Source organism: Silene latifolia, chromosome 5, assembly GCF_048544455.1.
Source record: "Silene latifolia isolate original U9 population chromosome 5, ASM4854445v1, whole genome shotgun sequence".
NCBI lineage: Eukaryota > Viridiplantae > Streptophyta > Magnoliopsida > Caryophyllales > Caryophyllaceae > Silene > Silene latifolia.
In genome coordinates this window covers 29568902-29574901 of record NC_133530.1, presented here as the reverse complement: position 1 = coordinate 29574901, position 6000 = coordinate 29568902, and positions in this window count along the sequence as shown.

Here is a 6000-nt window from a genome sequence, read left to right as displayed (position 1 = left end):
CATTAATGTATTGTGTTATGTATGTTTAATTTATTTTAGTTGATGCTTTTAATTTTGTTGAATGAATCGAATGAATGAATTTTATTTACGTATTTATTTTTGCAATCGGTTGTAATTTGTAATACTTAGTGTGGCCTTAGTCAAATTATATTTTCGTAATGAAGGAAACATGATTTCTTATGTAATTATGAGATCTCGAATCTCCTTTATTTTAGTTTTGGGTTTTTGAAATTAGAATGTAATTAATAGGTCAATTATGTAATTTTATTTATTGTAATTTCAAAGAAGACTAAAGATGGAGATTGAAGCTCACTCCCGCTACATGGATCAAGATGGAACATCAAGACAAGCTTCTCGGGTCCAAGGATGGATTCCAAACTTGTATTTATTGTTCATTTTGATAGGATAGGCCACACTAGGACTTTTTTTTTTTTTACGTTTTTCATTATTATTGCTTTTCATTCACATGTTAGTTTATGCATCATATTCCGCCTAAAACCAAACCACCTACTACTAAAATGCATGAAAATTGACTCATATTGGTTGTATGTTAGTTTTCATGGACATGCAGATGTCACAGTCTTTAAGCCATCACCTTAGTTTAATCATTCTCGCATGCTAGATTATAGTTCACTTAATATGAATTAAAATAAAGTTGATGGGATCTTCCTCTAAAACGGAAATTGAGATTAGTCTTTATAAGGGCAAACATCTATGAATCCCTTCTTCGTCGGTAGGCCTAATATGACCCCTTCTACGTTGGGTAAGTAGTTGTGTTGACTTAGTTTACCTCAACATCATAGTCCGAAGAGTTTCTCGTGATTATGATGGACTATAGATAGAATTTACAGAAATTTATCGACCAAGAATTCTAACGGTAGAATTAGCTAAAAGGTTAGCTTATCAATTTACAGCACTACTACAAATACAGACAACCACAACGGCCCTTTAACAACGCTTATTCACGAAAATCATCAAAACACGTTGTAGAATTTATTTCGCGAATTTTACCAAACTTAATTACAACGGTTATGTGTTGTTAACCGTTGTTATTGGTTTTAACAACGGGTCATACTTCAACAACCGTTGTTAATGAAAAAACTAATAACAACGGTTAAATTTTAACCGTTGTTAATGGTTTGGCGCCAAATTAGTGAAAAGTAATCACAACGGTTATATTAGAACCCGTTTTTAATACGTTTTAACAACGGTTGTAGACTCAATAACCGTTGTTATTAATATTATGAAAATCTTAAGAACAACATATTGCTTTATTCTGCTATACGCTACAAACACAAACACAAGCTAATACTGCTACTATATCATCCTCCATTCCTCCCTGATCGTCTCTCTGTCTTCATCTCCGTCACTGTTGTCACGTCTTCTCTCCCTCATCGTGTTTATCAATCAGGTATATATATGTTTCTTAGCAACGCTTATAACTAGATATAGGATTTTTTGGGTTATTATATAATTTGTTGATAATTTAGCTTAATTGCTTTCCTGAATTTCGTTTATTTGTTTGCCTATTATTGTATTTTCTGAATTAGTTGCCTATTATTACGAATGTAGAATAATGACTCGAACTTGGATGATTGATGCAAATATGAGTGACCGCACCTACAAGGATGGTTTAGCTGAATTTTATGAATTCGTTTAGAACAATTTGAAAGGTTCTTCTAGTATTGCATGTCCTTGTGAAAGATGTGGTAATATTAGCTATATGGCTTTTATGGACGTTAAAATACACCTAGAAAAGTGGAGATTTAGTCGATCCTATACACTTTGGATTTTTCATGGGGAATCATTAGAGGAAGAGAATAACTCTGAAGAAGATGATGTTGAGGTACACGAAAGGCTAACCGATGATCCTGAGTTTGCCGAGTTTTTGAGTTGGAAGAGTTGGAAGTAGAGAAGTTGAATGTTGGGTCTATAGATAATGAAGAGAATGATGATGAGTCCATTGCTTTTGAAGATGTAGGTGATGACACTAGTAATTGGGATGACCTTAACAACATGTATGAGAAGTTGTGTGAGTCGAAGCACCCTCGTATCCTGGTTGTAAGTTCACAAAAATGTCGAATTTGTGGTGAAGTTGTATAATATCAAGGGGGAAAATGGGGTGAGTGACACGTGTTTCACTAGTTTTTTAGCCTTGATAAAGGAGTTGCTTCATGATGGTAATGTTCTACCTGTTAAGACATATGAGGCGAAAAAACTAATAAGAGGAGTGGGTATGAAATATGAGAAAATACATGCATGTCCAAATGATTGCATATTGTATCGGAAATTATATCAAAACTTAACCAATTGCCCTAAATGTTTGGAGTGGCGTTATAAGGATAAGGAAGGGATCCCGGCTAAGGTGTTGTGGTATTTTCCATTGATACCAAGAGTCATAAGGATTTATGCGAATCCCGATGATGCAAAAATGTTAACTTGGCATGAAACGGGAAGAATAAATGATGGAAAGCTAAGACACCCGACAGATGGTAAGCAATGGAAATCGTTCGACGCTAAGTATCCCGAGTTCGGCAATGAACCTAGAAACTTACGTCTAGCGCTGTCCATTGATGGAATGAACCCACACGGAAACATGAGTAGCCAACATAGTACTTGGCCGTAGTGTTGGCTATTTATAACTTACCTCCATATGTGTGCATGAAAAGAAAGTATTTGATGTTGTCGTTGTTAATTTCAGGCCCTAAACAACCTGGAAATGATATAGATGTATATTTGGAACCTCTTCTAGATGATTTGCGATTGTTGTGGGATAGTGGGATAGAAGTATTTGATGCATATAAGAACGAAACTTTCAATTTGAGAGCGATGTTATTGTGTACAATAACCGACTATCCGGCTTATGGCGACCTTTCGGGCACACGAGTTCATGGGAAAGAGGCTTGTCCATTGTGTGGGGAGGATATCGAGTCCGAATACTTGAAGTCTTCTCGTAAGTATGTGTATATGGGAAATAGGAGGTTCTTGTATCATGACCATTGTTATCGCAAGATGCGGAAAGCATTCAATGGAAGACAAGAACTTCGTCAACCTCCTAGAATTTTGAGTGGGCATGAAGTTTATCGGAAAGTAAAGCATATTGAGATAGATTATGGGAAGAAGAGCGGCTCTAAATTGTCTACTCGTGGGTATAAGAAAAGATCCATATTTTTTTATAAACTTCCATATTGGCTGACTGGAGGTCGGGCATTGCCTCGATTTCATGCACATTGAGAAAAATGTCTGTAATAATATTATCAATACCCTTCGAATGTTCTGGTAAAACAAAGGATAACGCCGCAGCTAGGGAAGATATGAAAATGATGGGTATTAGGCTAGAGTTGGCACCACGGAAGAGAGGTAATCGTACATTTTTACCGCCAGCAGCTTTTACCCTTTCACGGAATGAGAGAAAAGAGTTCTGTGCATGCTTGAATGGAATTAAAGTGCCACATGGTTATTCGTCGAACATCAAAAGCCTAGTGTCGATGCAAGACCTAAAACTCAGCGGGTTAAAGTCACATGATTGTCACACTTTGATGCAACAATTACTACCCGTGGCTATTCGTTCCATTTTACCTGAAAAGGTAAGATATGCTATAACTAGATTCTGTCTCTTCTTCCGGTCCATATGCGAGAAAGTCATCGATCCCGATGACGCGGATTCATTGCAGGACCTCGTTGTAACCTCTCTTTGTCGGTTGGAAATGTATTTTCCACCCTCTTTCTTCACTATCATGATTCATCTGACCATTCATTTGGTTAGGGAGATTTTGTACCTTGGGCCCGTGTACTTGAGATACCGGTATCCTTTCGAAAGATTGATGAAAGTCTACAAGGACTATACATCTAATCGGTATCGTCCGGAAGGTTGTATTTTTGAACGCGCTATTTTAGACGAAGCTCTTTCATATTGTTACGCTCATCTCTCCCCGAAGGAGTTGATTGGCGTTCTAAGAATCATCATAGTGATTTGGATGATAGGAAAAGGTATTAGGGGCCGGGTTGAAAAAATTGTGACACGTGAAATGTTGCATTTAGCACACATGTATGTGCTAAACAACGAAGATGAGGTGCAACCTTATATTCAACAACACAAAGATGAGCTCAAATACGATCACCAAAACAAGACCGAGAAGTGGATTGCGAACGAGCATACGAAGACGTTTCAAGAGTGGTTTAGGAATATTGTCTTACGGTGTCTTGATCAAACCGGTGATGACATCTCTCCTAGGTTACTACGTCTTGGTTTAGGTCCAAATGCCAGGGTCACCTTTTACAATGATTTTGCCATTAATTGATATACTTTTTACACCCATGAGCAAGATGAGGTGAGCACAATGCAAAATAGTGGTGTGAGTTCTGAATTTGAGGCAATGCACTTTGCTACTTCAAAAGATAAAAAGCCTATTTGGGGAAAATGCCTTTATTATGGTGTTATTCAAGAAATATTGGTACTAGATTACATTGATTTCACAATGCCTTTGTTTCGATGTAACTGGGTTGATAACAACATCCATTGTGTCCGAAAGGATAAGATGGGATTTACGTTGGTCAATCTGGGTAAGGTTGGCAATAATAAGGATGATCCTTTCATAATGGCATCCCAAGCTAAACAAGTGTTTTATGTCACCGATCCTATGGATAAGAAGTGGTACATTGTACATGTCTATAAGGAAAAGAAGGAGTAGTCCATCCGATAATGGTGATGATGATCAGGATGTCGTTTTAGAGGGAATGGATCAGTCTACCACTGTATCTTATTTCGACGATGTTGACACTGATCATGAGGACACTGAAAGCATCTATATGCGTGATGACCATGGTGAAGGTATTTGGGTTAACGAAGAAACTATGACATCCAAGAAACGTCCCGATCCTGAGATAGTTCATCAGACACGAGTATGCATGCATCTTTGGTGTTGTCTTATTTTCTTGATCTTATTATTAGATGTGGATCTTTGGTGTTGAAATTGCTGAATAATGTTGCAAGTATATGGTGCTTCTATTTATTAAAGTATGTATTATTCTGAGTTTGACTGTAATGGAATTACTGATAATTTTAAAAAAAAAAAAAAAAGAGGTTCAACAATAACAACGGTTATATTTAAATTACCCGTTGTTAATACTTTCAACAACGGGTGTAGTACTTCTACCCATTGTCAATTAATTTTTTTGACATATTTCATTTTGGCGCAAATTTGGTGAAAATATATTACAACGGGTATATTTTAACCGTTGTAATAAACTTTTGACAACGGTTTACTTTTATTGACCCGTTGTTATTAACATATAACAACGGTTCTTCTTTGAGCACCCGTTGTCAATAGTTTGTCTTAATAAAAAACTAATATAGAAACCCATACAGCATGCCATACACAAACACACACAACATTATTAGTTCAACCGTTGGTATCTTGTGTTAATTCTTCTCTCTTCCTCGCTTTTTACATTCTCGTCGCGCCGTCGCCCGATTTCGAAGCCGATTCCGTTGCCTTCCCTTATCATCCTGCTCGTTCTCTTTATCATCATCATCAACAGGTATGTTCACTTTAATTTTGTGTTTCGTCATTAGGGTTTTAAGACGATCATCTTGTTTCTTTTTCATACATCTGTTTGTTTTTCGTCTTCTTTGTTATCTTTATCATCCCGCATCATCTACTTTACTCCTCTTATTAGGGTTTAGGATTTTAGAAGCTCAATCTGTTGTTTTAAATTTTCATTCCTATTAGGTTTTAGGGTTTTAGATAATACTCTGCATGTACGTTGTTAAGTTGTTCATTTCCAGCTATATCATTCATATTTGGGTTTTAGGATTATCATGGGTGAAAAACGTAAAAGAAGTCAAAAGAATAATGAGCCTGGTGATAATAAGCCTGGTGAGAGGGGTGCTACGAAGTGCCAGAAAGTCCTTGCAGCTATAGCCGCTAAACAGCCGTTCCAAATAACATGGAGTGAGATGGGTTTCCCTACTGGTCCAAATGCGGGTCTTTTCTCCAG